The sequence below is a fragment of the Gopherus flavomarginatus genome, chromosome 2 (assembly GCF_025201925.1).
Source record: "Gopherus flavomarginatus isolate rGopFla2 chromosome 2, rGopFla2.mat.asm, whole genome shotgun sequence".
Taxonomy (NCBI): Eukaryota; Metazoa; Chordata; order Testudines; family Testudinidae; genus Gopherus; species Gopherus flavomarginatus.
In genome coordinates this window covers 162,783,148-162,801,469 of record NC_066618.1, presented here as the reverse complement: position 1 = coordinate 162,801,469, position 18,322 = coordinate 162,783,148, and the positions used below count along the sequence as shown (strand labels likewise).

The window sequence follows — 18,322 nt, the reverse complement described above, 5'->3', positions numbered from 1 at the left end:
TATAATATAATGTAATAATGACAACAACCACCCCTTATCAATACTGAGGTCGAACTTCCAAATGGCAGTTCAATTTGGAGATGTGCCCAATAGGTTTGATGTCGCTGGTCTAAATCAATCAGGTCAGCAAATCTGGGATGGAGATTTCATGAAAAGGGGTTTTTGAGAGAAATTCTTGGTATTTCAGACTTTCACATGGCTGAAAATACTGCAGGAAAAACCCTAACTCCTAACTTTCATGATCTCCTGCTATTTCAATCCTGAATAGTTCTCTTGATGAACCTTAATTCTGACCTGCGCCAACCCCATGCTGTTCCAGTCCTGTGTTTCCTACACATCTCTGCTGATGCATCTCAATCCTGACCAGCTCTTCCTTCCACTATATACATCAATGGGCAAATAAAGACTGATTGACTGTTTAGTGATAGGTGAAACTGTCCATCAGGAATAGATGTTTGCAGTGTTGTCATAACAATATTGGTCCCAAAGTTATTAGAGAGACAAGGTAGATGAGGCAACATCTTTTGTTGGATCAAGTTCTGTTGATGAAAGAGAAGGTTTTGAGCTCTGTGCAAAATCATTCACCTTGTCTTTCTAGTATCAGGAATCGAGACAAGGCAATTGTCATGGTATAATTCCCCACTCTGAACCTTAGCATCCAAAAGATGGGGTACCAGCATGAATTCCTCTAAGCTCAATTACCAGCTTAGTACATGTAGCGCTGCCACCAACCAGGAATTTCAGTGCCTGGTACACTCTGGTCCCCTCAAAACCTTGCCTGGGGACCCCCAAGACCCAGTCCCTCTGGATCTTTACACAAGGAAAGTAAATCCTTTCCCCCACCGTTGCCTCTCCCAGGCTTCCCCTCCCTGGGTTACCCTGGAAGATCACTGTGATTCAAACTCCTTGAATCTTAAAACAGAGAGGAAAATGCACCTTCCTCCCCTCCTTCTCTCTCCCCCTCCCAGACTCTTCCTGAGAGAGAAAGTAATCCTGACACAGAGAGAATTTAGCCTCTCTCTCCCCCTTCCCTCCTTTCTCCCCACCAATTCCTTGGTGGATCCAGACCCAGCCCCCTGGGGTCTTACCAGAATAAAGAAACAATCAGGCTTTTAAACAAGAAAAGCTTTTAATTAAAAAAAGAAAAACAGTAAAAATTTTCTTTGTAAATTTAAGATGGAATATGTTACAGGGTCTTTCAGCTATAGACACTGGGAATACCCTCCCAGCCTAAGTATACAAGTACAAATTAAAATCCTTTCAGCAAAATACAAATTTGAACTTCTTCCAGCCAAATACACATTTGCAAATAAAGAAAACAAACATAAGCCTAACTCACCTCATCTACCTAGTACTCACTATTCTGGACATATAAGAGACTGTATAAAAGAGATTGGAGAGAAACCTGGTTGCAAGTCTGGTCCCTTTGAGCCCCCAGAGTGAACAACCATCAAAATCTAACAGCACACACAAAAACTTCCCTCCCTCAAGATTTGAAAGTATCCTGTCCCCTGATTGGTCCTCTGGTCAGGTGACAGCCAGGCTCACTGATTTTGTTAACCCTTTACAGGCAAAAGAGATATGAAGTACTTCTGTTCTATTAACTCTTACCTACCTGTTTATGGCAGCAATCAAACTCACTCTCCTTGGGACTGCGCTTTCAGCACATCTCAGATTTATATTAATCATCAATAATTAAGTCTAAAGATGCTCAAGGCAGAGCAGCTCTGCAGCAGGATGTCACAACTTAGAAGAGCTGTAGCCAAGTGACTTTAAGGCCTCCAAGAAGTGCAAAAACCCTGCAGACAAGCACTGTTCCTCTTGTCTCATTGGTATCATATGATATGGACAACAGGAAGAAATGAAGAGACAATGGAGTAGACCTGATGACAAAGTTTTCAGTGAAAGCAGCACATCACTGGCAAGCAGCCCCGCTCCCTTTGAGGGCCCAATTCCAGCATTCAGCTCCGAACTCTGTCCTGACACTCATGCATACACAGCTTGGTATTTTCCAAGACTGATTGGTTTGGAGAGCAATTCCTGCTGGGTGGGTGATCGATTCCTGGAGCAGCAGAGGGTTCTGTTGCACTGCATGGCAGGGTTTATTTGCAACTTGAGGTAGGTGTGTGCAGTGGGGACCTTGCATTGGGACCCTGGTCTTATAACTCAAGACGTGTAGCTTCGTTGATAGCTCATACGAGTAAGGACATTAGGAAAAATTTCCTAACTGTCAGGGTAGTTAAACACTGGAATAGATTGCCTAGGGAAGTTGTGGAATCTCCATCTCTGGAGATATTTAAGAGTAGGTTAGATAAATGTCTATTAGGGATGGTCTAGACAGTATTTAGTCCTGCCATGAGGGCAGGGGACTGGACTCGATGACCTCTCGAGGTCCCTTCCAGTCCTAGAGTCTATGAGTCTATAAGGGTGCAGGAGAGAGCTCACCTTCCCTGTGGGAGACAGGTACTGAAAACTTCCAGGGTCTGATTTTCAGAGGTGCTGAGCTCCTTTAGCTCTCATTGACTTTCGCTGCTATTGTGGGCTCCTGAAACCCAGCCCGTATCGTCGAGGCTTTGGAAAAACTCCTCGTGCATCTCCCTGTCATCAGCTGTATTACAGTACATCCTGGAGGACCTCACTGTACCATACCCATGTAAGAGACAACCCCCGGCCCAAAGAGCTAAATCTAAACAGACACAGGGTGGGAGAGGAAACAGAGAAATCAAGTGGATTGTTCAAAGTCAAAAAGCAGGTCAGTGGCAAAGTCAGAACTAGAAGTCAGATCTTCTAATTCTCAGTCCGGCCACATACAACAGGTGCATTTGTGCAGATCTGCCAAATGAACTAAGCGGCAAGTGGACCCCAGGCATGAGAGAGGCCGTGCTGCTGTGTGTATGGAGAAAAACACAGAAATGCATAGCAATTTGCCCAACCACATGCAGTCATATCATGAATGTTAATTTATTTCTTGCAAATATAAGTAATACAGAGTCATAGTCTAGCTGATATAGTGCATAAATCCATGTATAAAAGCTTAATACGTTCATCTCACTCCACTCACTGCTGTAATATTTGTAATGGGCCTTCATAGACAACACAGTCAGTTGGATGTGACTGAGTCTGACACAATAACATTTCCCCGCAAAGTAACTGGGGTTGGGGGGGCCTGTTTGTTTTTCCCCCTGCTTTATTTTTGTTTCCAGTGTCAACAAACTTTCCCAGAAAAATCATTCATTGTTAGCACAGCTGGGTGAAAGTCAGAACTTCTATTCCACGAGAAACTTGACATTTCAAAATATGTTTCTGTTCTGAATCAAAGAGGAAAAAACCCTCAATGTTTCCCACAGAAAGATTTTTTTTTCAAATAATAAAGTACTATTTATTAATTTTAATATAGCTTCAAGTCAATCAAAATGTTCTATTCAGATTTTTACTTTAAGTTTTTTATACTGTAATCAAAAATAAAATATATTTCAAAATAAAAGTTACATAAAATTTGAAAATCTCTTTTGACCTTATAAAAACAGCTTTTCATTTTTTTTAAATTGTTGAAATTGACATGTCCCTGCAGCAAATTATGATTGTGACCAAACATTTTCTGATGGAAAAAATGTTTTGTTGGAAAAGTTTCCAACTGGCTCTAATGCTTAAACCTGATCTAATATGCATTAACACTAACAGAAATGGACTTTAATGAGCTGTGGATTGGGCCCTTTATGGGGGGGGAAAAATGAATTCAGTTGTGTGAAGTGACAGAACCAGGCCTATGCATCATTTCAGTCCTCCTTTCCAGAAGCAGGACAAGAACTCAGAAGTTCTGACCCCCAGCTCCTGTTAGCCGGCAATCCCTCTCTAAATTGAGTGGCCTCCGTTTTCTCTTTCTGAAAAAGCAGAACTTTATTTTGCATGCAACAAAGCCAAAAATACACCCCAAAAGCAAGGATTTCAGGACTTGGTCCCATTGACTTCTAAGAGATTTACCCGAGTAAGCAGCTAGCAGGGACAGAATAAAAGCTGGATTTGGCTCCTAGGGACCAGACTCCATGCCCTGGGCCTTACTGCCTGTTGCTCCTTGACACACAAAAAAACAATTGTTGAGCAGTAACTCAAGGGCTTTTTTCCCTCCCACACTTTCCAGGAGAGCAGAAAGCTGAAGCGAAGCTATAAAGTGTTCATCTAAAGGACACCATGCCACCAAAGGAGCTATTACCTTCTTAGAAGCCAAGCAACATAGTTTAGAATGGAAATTATTTGGAATCATCATCAAGTCGGTCAGAGATTGTTCAAAGCTCAGCGATTCACTTGGGTTTATCACTGGGTCATTGATTTACTTGCTTTTTTGCCATATATACACCATGCTGAGCTAAAAAAGAAAAAAGTACTGCTGTGAGTGCTGAGGTTGTTGTTGAGAGTAGTGAAGGAAATCCCAAGATATTCTAGGGGAAAGTGGCATTTTGGCTCAGCTGGGTAGGGTCTAGCAGGAAATTTGGCACCCAGAGGGGAAAACCTCATCAGTATGAGAAATAAAATAAAACGTGTTAAAGAGAGTAATCAGAAGTCAGAGGGTGGGAAAATAATAACGATGACTGAAGGTGAGGCCCAAATAAGAAAGGGATTGTATGTTCTATGCCCAGTGGAGAACATGTTCCATGCGTCTCCTAGATAGTCAGCCAAGTACCAGCTTCTATACAGGAATCCAACCTTGATATCCTCATAGGGAAATGTCCCCTGGACATCACCAGCATGCACACACATTCAATAGGAGTGAAGACCTAGGATCTGCTTATTCAGAAGGACTAACTCCATTAATGATGGTCCTGAACCAAAATCCCAGATTTGAGCACTCCTCAATTTTGGGAAATTTGCATCTGTATCTAGACGGAGATCCAGATTTTGGAATGTTGACTTATAATGGGATGTAGGTGCCCTGTCCTAGCATGCTTCCCTGCCTAAGTCAGAGCTGGACTGAGGACTCTCCTTAAAAGGGACAACACACAATTTCATGAGATTGGTTTAAAAAATCATGGGACATTAAAAATAATAAATCTGGGGTTCTTGTTATTGGCTTTCTAGTTAGTGAACTTTTAGAGATCACATTTTCTAGCTTTTCTCTTCAACCCTGATGTTTCAGTCTCTTTCACAATCACATGACCCCAGAGCTGAGGCTTTACGGGGGCGGGGGGGCAGGAGGAGAAAAAAAGACACCTAATATTGAGAGCCTCCCAGTAAAATTGCAAGAACTGGCAACATGGCCCTTACAGGACTCAGCTTTCATTTCCACAGGAAACGAGGAACATGGATTGAGATGTTCAAAGCTGACTAGAAGTTTTTAACCCAACCAGTTCCTGTGAAACCTTTGTTGCTAATCAGAGTCATTCAAGTTTCAGAATGACAGTCAGTGATCTCAACAGTGCAGCTGAACTCAGAAAACAGGTATGCTCAAACGCAGTGAGAGCCCCTTTTCTTACCTGGCCTTAACTTTTTGAGGCACCTATTAAACAGAACATAAGGTCCTGTGATATCAAGAGAGAATATGGAGTTGTGATTCATGTAAGTGCTCACTGGGCTTTAAATTGGTTATACTCACAGGGATGTTTATGATTAACTGAAACAGCCACTGCATTGCCTTGAGACAGGAAACAAACCCATGCAGTTCCCCCAGGGAATACTTGCCAGACGTTAACCACTTGAGTGAGGCTGGAGGTCCCAGGGATCTCCTCACGTATTCCATTGATTTTAAAAATGGAACAGACAACATCTGACAGTATCTGTCAGCATAGGCAGTATGGAAGCCAGCAGTGAAATGGTTAATGTATATGCTCCTCCAAGTAAGTCTGTTTCTGGGATCTCCCTGGGAAAGGAACATCCCTGGATTATCTAGTCTCCTAGATGTCACACATTCTTATTCCCAGGGGTCTGACAGCTCTTTGGAGCTGATTAGTGAGCTCTCTTGCTTTCATGAAGTAAGAGAAGCTATGCTGATTAATGTTGCACAGGAACTCGGTTATGCTGCATGTTAGCTGGAACCTGTGCTTTCTTGGTCACTATGGGCCAAAGCTCAATGATTGCAGCTGGAGGGACAAAAAGGAAAAGCCAAGGAGAACTTGAGATTTTTCTGAGTAGTGGTGACAGAGTGGGAGCCCATTGGATGCTAAGCTGTTTGGCATCACATTGGAAGTGCTGGGTGCTGAGCATTTTTCCAAGACCTGCCCCAGGATCCTTCTGAAAACATTATGGGGGGTCATCTTTGTTATACAAGCAGGTTACTCATATCTGAGCTATTAAGCCAAGAGTTGATGTAAGTGTGCAATGATTATTGCCCTTTTACTAAAGCACTTGCAAGCTCCATCACTGACAATCTATAAATTTATTCTGCAGACTTTAGTTATTTCCTAAGATGCCACAGAAAGTCATTAAGAAGGCACAAGATATGCGAACATCTTATTTCTTTTAAAGGCCCAATTCTATTCTCAGGTAAGTGGCCCTTAACTTTTAAGGAATTGCAGCAGTTACCCAAGTCTCACTGAACAATTACGTTGTGGCTTATGTGAGAACATAAAGTGTCCTCCTCTCAACCAGCTATGACAACGCACCTTCTAAACTGACCAGTGAGTCCCGCCATGCGATGAGAACTGTTACGTCAGATACTGATCGGTAAAGCCGGCCAAACTCTCTGCCACAAGGTTTTTGTTGTTGAGACCAAAATCTTTTTTGACAAAACAAATTTTTGAAGACACTGACCATTTGTACTGATTTTTAGGAAGGGGGTGGGAGTTGACTGTGGGGTTTGCAAATTTGCCACTGAAAATTGTCAACAAAAGCTGAGTTTTTGAATGAAAACAGGTTTGGGGGGATTTCATATGAAAACCTGAATTTTTGATTGAAAAGCATTTTTGTGCCTAATTCTGTTCCTGCTGTGGGGGAGGAGGAAATGTAGTTTCCTGATCAGCTCCACTCATTGGCTTGAGAGGTCCATTGGATGGTATTGGGTGAGCTGGTACTGACAGGTATTGGAGATGGCGATATGAGGTGTTGGATAACGATGGATTCAGTGGCATGGAGTAAGATGTAACGGCATAGCCGGGATGCATTGGTAGACCTGAGATTGGATGGGACAGGATGCAAGTGTAGAATACAGTATAAGGAGGGACTGATCTGTGTTATTGGATAGGATGGGATGAAAGGGTATTGGATGGGCTGGGATTCGTTACTAACAGAGCAATGAAGAAGTGTGGCACATTGGTTAATGCATTGCCTGAGCACAGGAGACAGTTCTGGAGCAAGACTGCTGTGAATGATAGAGGACTGGTCCAAAAGCAGCCTGAAGTCAGTCTTTGGCTTTCACTACCTGATTCTGCCTTGCATTTTGATGACCTTTCAAGGTAAAGTCTTTCACTTTTCCATTCTCTCTCCTTTTCCTTTTCCTCCTCACTGCTCTGGTGCACTAAAACAAGGGAAGCATGTGTTGCTGAAGCCCTCGTTTTAAGTACTAGCCGCTACACCAAACAGCTGAAGCTGAAAGACCAACCATCTGCTAGTACAAACACAGCCTTTGGAATACAAGCAAAGCTATACTAGGCTAGGGAGGTTGGTGTAGGACATCCATTCAGCGCTGATTGTAGCTCATGGGTCCCATTAATGTTAACCAATTAGCAAAACTGCCTTCAATCATTCATCTCCTGTTTCTTCTGGGTTCACAGTGGAGTCTCTTACATATTCATCTTGGATTCAATGAGACATGCAAGCATTTGGAGAGAAGCAGCTATGACCTAGCCTTTTGTCCTTGGAGTCCATTATTGGCCTGTCCTCTGTATGCAGTACTAGTACTGGCACATGTCTGGAGCCAGACAGCAATCATGCTCTCTGGACATCTTTTAGAAGGAAAATAGGAAGAAAGCATTGACGTTAAGAGTCATTTCCAAACAACAAGAGAGTAATGGGACATTTTGGAAAGAATTGGCAAGGCATTCAAGCTGAAATCCACCTAAAAACTTGATTTCTTTAGTTTTGTTTTTCTGGAGAAAAAGGAATGATGGTTTCAGGGCAAACATATGGGGATAATACTTAACTTCTCCCCCTTACGTCTGTCTTACCTTTTTAGATTGCATCCTCTTTAGGGCAGGGACTGTCGCTTGCTATATGTATGTGCTGTACAAGGAGGCCTTCAGGTGCTACCATAATACACATAAGAGGAAACAGAAAACAGTGTAGCATATTATCCCACTTTCTGTCTAACTGCTTAAATGCGCTGCCAAAAATAATATCTTTATTCCTAAAACCCATAATCCATGTAGGGACAGCAAGCCAGCCTGAGCAGTGTGTGGAACACACTTTTCTCTGTATATTACCCAAAGGAATGAGCTGCTATTATGAAATCATTACATTAATAACTTAGTAATATAAGCAGATATATAAAACAATCTGTTCATAGAACAAAAGAAATTACTACATTCTGAACATTCATAATTTAATTTAACAGTGAATTAAAGCAGCATACATAATTTTAGCCTCAAAATGTCAATAGAATTATGTAAATACAGCACAGCATACTAATGCTGTGTGCACGCACATGCTCACACTTGAAACACGTATGAGTATTGATTTCAAGTTCCCCATGTGGGGGCACCTACTCTTAACACCCAGAGCCATCTGACAAATAGATTAGATGCTTGGCTTTTAATTAACAATTTATTAAACATTCAAAGCATTCTACAGACCAAAAAAAAAAGGGAGACAGGAATTATTCTGTTTGTAGCAGCTGGGCAGAGAGTAAACAAGGGAACTCATGGAGCATGTGCTCAGAGATTTGATGGTTGCAATGGGTCCCAGGGGTGCATCAGAGCTGTGCAAATAGAAGAGAAATGCACCCATGTGCAGAAAGCAAACCTAGAGCTTGTGCATAGGTAATGGTCTCAAAATAAGGGTTGGGTGGTGCATACATTCTCTGCATCTTCTTCTCATATGTAGCCATCACAGCTCAATGTCCAGATTCCATAACCAGAGGATAGCTTCTGTATCAAGGGAGGCTAGGCATTGTTAACCACCCTCCAGGTCTCAGTTTGGACCCTCTTCCACCATATGAATTACTGCGTGCAACTCTGCTGCACAGTCACACAATGGAGAGGAAACCAGGCTAATCCAGTTGCACAGTTGTGGCAACTCTGGATGAGCCAGTTAGTAGCCACAATCAAGTGGACCAGGAGACAGGTGCCACAAGGGTTTCCTGAAATGACTGACTGCTACACGGCCTTTCCCACTCATCCACTCTATAAAAGCGCAGTTGTCAGCTCCCTGGTGGTGCTGATCATCTGTGCCTGTTGAAGGGCTGGTAGCATTCTTGTCCAGGAGAGCCTGAGCTGCTGTTAGCAAAGGTGTGTTGAGAGATCAGCTATAGTGCCTCTCCGAATAGGAGCAGACCTTTTGGTTGGCACTGTTGTTTCCTGTCTAAAAATGGAGCATCAGTTCACCGGATATGTAATAGACTGTAGAGCTGTGATAGATGAAACCAGGCCGATTTAACAGTAATGGCTGACTGAGCTCCGTGAGCTAGTCTAACTCCAGTGACTGTCAGCAGGCGAGATCGAACCTAGGACCTCTGAAGCTTAGTGCATGAGCATCTACTGTGCGAGCTAAAGGCCAACTGACTGCTAGCAAAGGCTACAGAGCAGACCAGGGCCACCCAGAGGCGGGGCCAAGTGGGGCAATTTGCCCCAGGCAACGCATAGGCCCCCCACGAGAGTTTTTCAAGGCCCCTGGAGTGGAGTCCTTCACTCGCTCCGGGGGCCCTGGAAAACTCTCGCAGGGCCCCGGCCCCCGGAGCTTCTTCCGCTCTGGGTCTTCGGCGGCAGGGGGTTCTTCCGCCCCAGGGCAGAAGGCCTCCCCGCTGCCGAATTACTGCCGAAGCGGGACCCTCTGCCAAAATACCAGGTCCTGCTTCGGTGGTAATTCGGCAGCGGGGGGCCCCCGCCGTTGGTCTTTGGGACACTTCGGCGGCGGGGGGTCCTTCCACTCCAGGACCCACCGCCGAAGTGCCCCAAAGACTCGCAGCGGGGGCCCTCCATGGCCAAATTATCGCCAAAGCGGGGGCCCCCTGCCACCGGAGACCCTAGGCCCCCTGAATCCTCTGGGCGGCCCTGAAGCAAACTCAATTGCTCCCTAAGTGGTCTCAGTACCACTAGATGGGGCAGAACACCACACCCAGGAGGTGTGTGGGTTACACTAGCACATACAAACTGGAGGCTCTTGTATAATTCAGGCGGCCACTAATAAGAGCCACATGTCCAAAAGCTGAATGTGGTGACTGTACCCCCTAAAAGCAGAACAGTATTCAGCAGGAGCAAATATCAGGGGCAGTACGGATGTACCGAGGACCCAAGGGTCTGATCCCCAGGAGGTTCCCAACAGTTTTTGTTCCAGAGCAGTATGGGAAGAGCCCTTTGTTTTCAGGTGCTGAGGCCAGTATGTCAGGCTACAGTTGAGTTTTACTCCCAAGTATCTGGCAGGATGGAATGGTAGTGACCATCTTAGTACATAGATTGAGATGGGTCAATTGGCAAAGACAATAGTTTAGATGGAAAGTAATTGCCATTGTCTTGTTTCACTAAGAATTAGTCTCCAATGCTGGAAGTAAGTGGTCAAAGTATCCATGTCTTGACTGAAATTCCCTTCATTCCTATAGAAACCATGTCTAGTGCCAGCAATAGAGATGCCATCAGCACATGCATACTTTTCAGCTTGCGTTTCAGGAAGGTCTGATGTGAATATATTGAACAAAAGGGGAGCCGAGCCGAGCCGAACCAAACTGAACCCTGCTGGAAAACCATTGCAGAGATGTTAAAGGTGATTGATTTCCTCCCCAAACTTTCAGGATGAAGCTTTGGTTATCAACCATTTTCTTAGATGAACTGCACCATCAGCCTACGAGGAATAACTTCCAACAGCTTGGCGGCCAACCAAACGTGCCACGTAGCACTGTAGGCTGCAGTCAAGTCAATACAGACTAATGTCAACTTTCTTTCCTAATTCAAAAGTCCTCTGCACAGGGGTGAGTCTCAGCCATGGTGAACTTATGTGCACTTCACAAAGACAGTTATAGCAACTGGCATACTTCTTCTAGCAGCAGCTCTGACTCTAGCCTGGGACTCAAAAGATACAGGTTCAATTTCTAGTTTTCCTGGGTGACAAAGTCACCCAGCCTTTCTGTGCCTCAGATCCCCATCTGTAAAATGGGGCTAGCAGCACTGCGCTACCACAAAGGGGTGCTGTGGGGCTATGTATGTTAATAACATTGTGAGGTGCTCTGATACTACGGTGATGGAGGCCACAAGAATACCATAGACTGTCTCAGGCAGGGTGGGTGATAACATTATAAGAAGTCCTAGAAGCCTGAACTAAGGTTGGAATATATTGAGCAAATACACAGAGAGACAGTCCCGACCCCATAGAACTGGTCTATTTAGATTGCAAGGAGCAGGGAAAGGAGCCAAGGTGAAATGACATTTCTGAGGTCACACAACTAGAACACAGAGTCCCAGTGCAGTGCCATATTATTTATCATTTGTAGTGTGATAGCACTAAGGAGCCCCAGATGTGGACCAGGGCTCCATTGTGCTGCACAGACCCACAACAAAAAGCTTACAGCCTAAGTGCCATACCCACGGGACAATACTGGCTCCCCCCAAAAAGGCATCTCTGTTACTCCTGCATGAGGCTTGCTGTTGGGGCAGCATGTTGCTAGGCCAGCACTGCCCCTACCTATGCTGTACCTGTTTTGTTAACAACTTGTCTCCAGGGCTGCTAACTTTCACCAGCACTAAAATGCAATACAGTTGTACAGCTGTGGCTTTGAGTCTTCTAATTATCATTCTAACATATCTGCTGGGTTTCTGTCTCCTATCCAAGCTAGTCTCCTCATGTGGAAATGGAAACCCTCAATGCCTCTAAGAAGTTTGGGTGCCCTTCTCTGAACTTTGACTATTTCTGATCTGAGCTCTCTCTTCAGACACAAACTGAATGCAATATTCAAATCCAGCTCAAAATGTTCCCGTTTGTTTTTTTATTATTGTTTCTATTTGTGCTACCTACTATTTTCCTCTTTGTTTAAAATTAATTTACCATAATTTATGGAAGCATATTTTGATTGTTTTTGATTAAGTTTAACAAGCTGACAAAAGTCTGCTGCATTAGACATCAAAGTAAACAAATCCATTTTCTAGGCCCACTTGTGTATAATTAACAGCCATTCCTTGCACAGTAAATATATCTATTATGTTACAATAAAATATGTGTTGTAGTAATTAATACATGCAACCAAAATATGTTCCGGGTACATTCACACAAAATCGAGGAGCACAAGTTGATTTGCATAATTCCCAGAAAGCAATGCAGTTGGCAAGATTTTGGACAACTTCTTTCTTGAAAAGGATGGTATTTTTACAGGTATTTTAAATGGTTTTACACTGAGCATGGAGCATGCTGGAAATAAAAGCAAAATCCTACTTCAAAGGCAGCCATGGTGAACTTGGCTATTCTGAAGGCATGTGGGTTCTCCCTATGCAATACTGTTCTGAGTGCAATCAATGCAAAATTAATAGCATACACTTCACCCCTTCTGATCCATATAAAATACAACAAATAAGGTCGTCTTCCTGGCACATTGTTCTGAACATATTACCCCGCTCTTTGAATGGCTCCTTCCTGTCCACCCTATCAAGTTGAAGCTCATTCTCCTAACCTGCAAGGCTCTTCACTACTGCCTTTCCTTCCCTATCTACAACAGCTGGTTGGAAAAAAAATGGAGACATTTTTATTTGGGGGGGGGAAGGAAAAAAATAAAAATAAAAAAAGAGGTTTTTGATTTTCCCTCCATTTATGCCAGTGAAAACAGGAGAGAAAAAAATGAACATGAAACGTTTTGATTTTTGTCAAAAAACCCAAACCAAAATGGAAACATTTAAAAAAATGTGAGAGACACTTTTTTTAAAAAATGATGAAAAACTTTCAGCCAGCTCCATTACTCACTCTGTTTCTCATCACACCACCTCTCTATTTGCTCTGCAAAGTGGTCTCAACTGCCTGTTTGTACTCCCTTCTGTGTTGCCTTTATGCTTGGAACAATTTCCTTGAATCTCACCCCTTAAAACACTTCCTTCTTCAAATGCCATTTCTGCTGTGATGCCTCCAAAAAACCAACCAATGGCTGAAGTCTCAGCTAAGAGGTGGCTGGGAAACATTTATATTTATGTATTTAAAAATCCTAGTGTATATTAAATATATCTATTTAGCTATTTGTATTACAATAGCACCAAGGGCCCCACACTGGACAGTGCTAGGAGCTGTACATCCACAGAATATGATATACTTTGTACTTCTAGTACGTTAACCCTGAATAAAAGTTTGTTTGCAATGGACTATTGTTACTGCATCTGGATTAGTTTTAATACCTTAGGATAAGTCTTAATGATTAAACAAACAAAAGAGAAATGCTCTTATTTTAACCAATCTAGAGCAAGGGTTCTCAAACTGAGGATTGGGACCCCTCAAGTGGTTGCAAGGTTATTACATGAGGGGGTTGCGAGCAGTCAGGCTCCACCCCAAACCCCGCTTTGCCTCCAGCATTTATAATGGTGTTTAATATATAAAAAAGTGTTTTTAATGTATAAGGGGAGGGTCGCACTCAGAGGTTTGCTGTGTGAAAGGGGTGCCCAGTACAGAAGTCTTAGAACCCCTGTTCTAGGGGAGTTTCTTAACCTGACAGGTAGTGCTAGTCAGATTTTCAAATTTAATCTTGTTTTAACCACTAGCTCATATGATTACCAACATGAGAACGGCCATACTAGGCCAGACGAAAAGCCCAGTATCCTGTCCTCTGACAGTGGCTAATGCCAGATGCCCCAAAGGGAATGAACAGAACAGGTCATCATCAAGTGATCCATCCCCTTTCACCCATTACCAGCTTCTGGCAAACAGAGGCTAGGGCCACCATCCCTTCCCATCCCAGCTAATAGCCATTGATGGACCGATCCTCCATGAAGTTATCTAGTTCTTTTTGAAACCTGTTATAGTCTTGTTTTTCACAACATCCTCTGGCAAAGAGTTCCACAGGTTGACTGTGTGTTGTGTGAAGAAATACTTCCTTTTACTTGTTTTAAACCTGCTACCTATTAAACCAAGAGCTGTGATTAAAACCCAGGAGTCCTTACTCCAAATCCCCTGCTCCTCCCATAGGAAAAATATATATCTACATAAGCATTATAAAATAGAGTTTAAGGCCCTGATTCTGGTTTAATTACACTTGTGAAAGTCTGGAGCAGTTCCACAGAAGTCAATTGAGTTATGCTGGAATATAATCATAGTAGTGAGAGAAGAATTAAGCCCTAAGGATGAGGCCCAGTAAGTGTTCTTTGCACCACTCTGCCTTGGTCACATTCCCTTTATCTCCGTACAAACTGGAGGAGGAGAGGCAGGTTTGGATCTGGGAGAATGAGTAGGGGAAAATGAAGGCAACTCCTAGAAAATGAACAAACCTGGACAGTTGGTGCAACTTCCACAAGCATTCAATATTTATTGCCCCTGGCTCACAGTTTCAAATGAGCTGTAAATCGAATGGAGGTTATCTTCTAGGTAATTAAAAAAGAGAGGGTGATGGAAAGGACTGTTTATGGGAAACCATAAAACTGTGGCAACTAGGCGCCCGGTGCTGCTGCTGCTGTTGAGAGGCTGACATGTGACGCAGAGGAAACAGCAGAATAGCATGATGTATGGTGGCTTTATGAAGCTCTGGGACACCTCAGAGCTCAGGAGGAGGGGCGGGGGGTTGAACTGAACGGCCTGGCTGCAGATCATGGCTGTTTGAGATCAGTGCCTGACAGGTTGGGAACAGGCTGTCCCCAGTTGGCTTCATCATCCTGGTTCCTTTTGTGTGTGTCTGGCATGATTAAAGGAAACCCAACTATAAACATGTCAGTCTAATTATGACTTTGTTTAGACAATGGCAGACAAGAAAACAGAGGCACCCACGTCCCGAGAGCTTGCTTCAAGGCAGTGGAATAATGGGGCAAGTCGAGACAGCTGGAAGATGGCCTCACAGAGCAGCAGGACCATGGCTGGGAGACCACTGCTGGCAGGATTCATTGCCAGTAGGGCTGCCAACTTTGATTGGATGAATTCCTAGAATTTTCATCACATGACATGATCTTTAATTAAAGATTTATTTTTAATTACTGGAGACTTCAGGACAGTCTTGGAGGGTTGGCAACCCTAATTTCCAGGACAGACTAGAAGCTAAGGCCTATTGCCTCCGGGTGGGAACTTCAGCAAACCTAGAGATAAGGCCCACAATATGTAGAACCCCCCTAGAGTTAGTCTTTACTCAGCTCTAGTGAATGGGCTACTTGAAGGTTTATAAGTTTCTACCACCCTGCAAGTTAACGAGCCTAGTACGTTAGCTCAGTACATGCTCCTGCTTTGAGATCCAGGGTTCAGTCCCCATGGACAGCTAGGGCTGTTGTCACAAACAGCGGCCCCATGAGAGAATGTGGACTGATGTGGATTTCTGACACTCAGAACAAGGTAGAGGTGTGTGTGTGCACGTGTGTGTAAAATACAATGGCCAAGCACATCTTTGAAAAAGCCCCCCTCTCCTCCCCAAGTGACTGGAGCAGGCAAGAGGTTTATGAATTGACCACAGGCTTTAGAAGAAAGGAGAAAGGGCTCATGTGTTTAGAGTTAAGTTCAGTCCCTATCCACTCCATCCAGGGGTGTCCTAAGAACAAGACAGATGTAGGTCAGATTACAAAGGATGAATATAGGCAAATAACACAGGAATGCAGGGGCAAGGTTAGAAAGGCAAAGGCACAAAATGAGCTCAAACTAGCTATGGGAATAAAGGGAAACAAGACGACTTTTTATCAGTACATTAGAAGCAAGAGTAAGACCAAGGACTGGGTAGGACCACTGCTCAGTGAGGAGGGAGAAACAGTAACAGGAAACTTGGAAATGGTAGAGATGCTTAATGACTTCTTTGTTTCGGTCTTCACTGAGAAGTCTGAAGGAATGTCTAACATAGTGAATGCTTATGGGAAGGGGGTAGGTTTAGAAGATAAAATAAAAAAAAAGCAAGTTAAAAATCACTTAGAAAAGTTAGATGCCTGCAAGTCACCAGGGCCTGATGAAATGCATCCTAGAATACTCAAGGAGTTAATAGAGGAGGTATCTGAGCCTCTAGCTATTATCTTTGGAAAGTCATGGGAGACGGGAGAGATTCCAGAAGACTGGAAAAGGGCAAATATAGTGCCCATCTATAAAAAGGGAAATAAAAACAACCCAGGAAACTACAGACCAGTTAGTTTAACTTCTGTGCCAGGGAAGATAATGGAGCAAGTAATTAAAGAAATCATCTGCAAACACTTGGAAGGTGGTAAGGTGACAGGGAATAGCCAGCATGGATTTGTAAAGAACAAATCGTGTCAAACCAATCTGATAGCTTTCTTTGATAGGATAATGAGCCTTGTGGATAAGGAAGAAGCAGTGGATGTGGTATACCTAGACTTTAGTAAGGCATTTGATACGGTCTTGCATGATATCCTTATCGATAAACTAGGCAAATACAATTTATATGGGGCTACTATAAGGTGGGTGCATAACTGGCTGGATAACTATACTCAGAGAGTAGTTATTAATGGCTCCCAATCCTGCTGGAAAGGTATAACAAGTGGGGTTCCGCAGAGGTCTTTTTTGGGACCGGCTCTGTTCAATATCTTCATCAATGACTTAGATGTTGGCATTGAAAGTACGCTTAAGGCAGACGATACCAAACTGGGAAGGATTGCAACTGCTTTGGAGGACAGGGTCAAAATTCAAAACGATCTGGACAAATTGGAGAAATGGTCTGAGGTAAACCGGATAAAGTTCAATAAAGACAAATGCAAAGTGCTCCACTTAGGAAGGAACAATCGGTTTCACACATACAGAATGGGAAGAGACTGTCTAGGAAGGAGTATGGCAGAAAGAGATCTAGGGGTCATAGTGGACCACAAGCTAAATATGAGTCAACAGTGTGATACTGTTGCAAAAAAAGCAAACGTGATTCTGGGATGCATTAACAGGTGTGTTGTAAACAAGAAACGAGAAGTCATTCTTCCACTCTACTCTGCACTGGTTAGGCCTCAACTAGAGTATTGTGTCCAGTTCTGGGCACCGCATTTCAAGAAAGATGTGGAGAAATTGGAGAGGGTCCAGAGAAGAGCAACAAGAATGATTAAAGGTCTTGAGAACATGACCTATGAAGGAAGGCTGAAAGAATTGGGTTTATTTAGTTTGGAAAAGAGAAGACTGAGAGGGGACATGATAGCAGTTTTCAGGTATCTAAAAGGGTGTCATCAGGAGGAGAGAGAAAACTTGTTCACCTTAGCCTCCAATGATAGAACAAGAAGCAATGGGCTTAAACTGCAGCAAGGGAGATTTAGGTTGGACATTAGGAAAAAGTTCCTAACTGTCAGGGTAGTTAAACACTGGAATAAATTGCCTAGGGAGGTTGTGGAATCTCCATCTCTGGAGATATTTAAGAGTAGGTTAGATAAATGTCTGTCAGGGATGGTCTAGACAGTATTTGGTCCTGCCATGAGGGCAGGGGACTGGACTCGATGACCTCTCGAGGTCCCTTCCAGTCCTAGAGTCTATGAATCTGTAAGGCATGAGCAGGCCTGATGGTTAGAGCAGGTGAATGAGGAATCAGGACTCCTGGGTTCTGATTTGCCAAAAACAGCAACTTTGTAGAAAGGCCAGGTGACTCCTGGGACAAGACTAACCAAGCAGGATATGGAATTGGGGCTTTTAGGGAGGAATACAATACAGCCAGAGATCTAGAGAAAGTCCTTAGCTCCAGGATTTGGATCTGAATCCAGCTCTTGGACCTTTCCAGAGGTATTTAATCCCAGGGCTTTGATTCAAGTCAGATAACTTTCCAGGCTCAACATTTAGAGCCAGATCCATATTCAAGTTCTGGAACCGCCTCCACCCACCCAAAGCTTGGGATCTTGGGTGGAAGGCACCCACCTCTTAGATAGTTCACTATGATTCCAGGGTTCAGCAAAGTCAACAGCCCACAGATCACTTTCAGTAACAATCCCCTTCCATCCTTGCACAGAATCATTAACACCCAGCTCCTTCACCAGGCTCTAATTCAGCCTGTTATTAATGTCAGTTCCGCTGGAAAGCTATTCCTGTGCAAATTAATCCTTTGGGGAGAGGAAGCCGCCCATGCTGTGGACGTCTGAGTGTGAGACACACATATGCAAAAGGCCCAGTATTCGCAATCAGAGCT

General features: G+C 43.5%; 1 protein-coding gene across 1 annotated transcript in view; it reads left to right on the top strand.

The window, feature by feature from the left end:
• Positions 1 to 17,874, top strand: part of TTI2 (TELO2 interacting protein 2) — a 748,585-nt gene extending 730,711 nt beyond the window's left edge. The window contains exon 6 of the transcript XR_007772552.1: positions 17,860 to 17,874. The gene's annotated coding sequence lies outside the window, so the exon portion shown is untranslated. The remainder of the gene's footprint in view (positions 1 to 17,859) is intronic.
• The last annotated feature ends 448 nt before the right edge of the window (positions 17,875 to 18,322 follow it).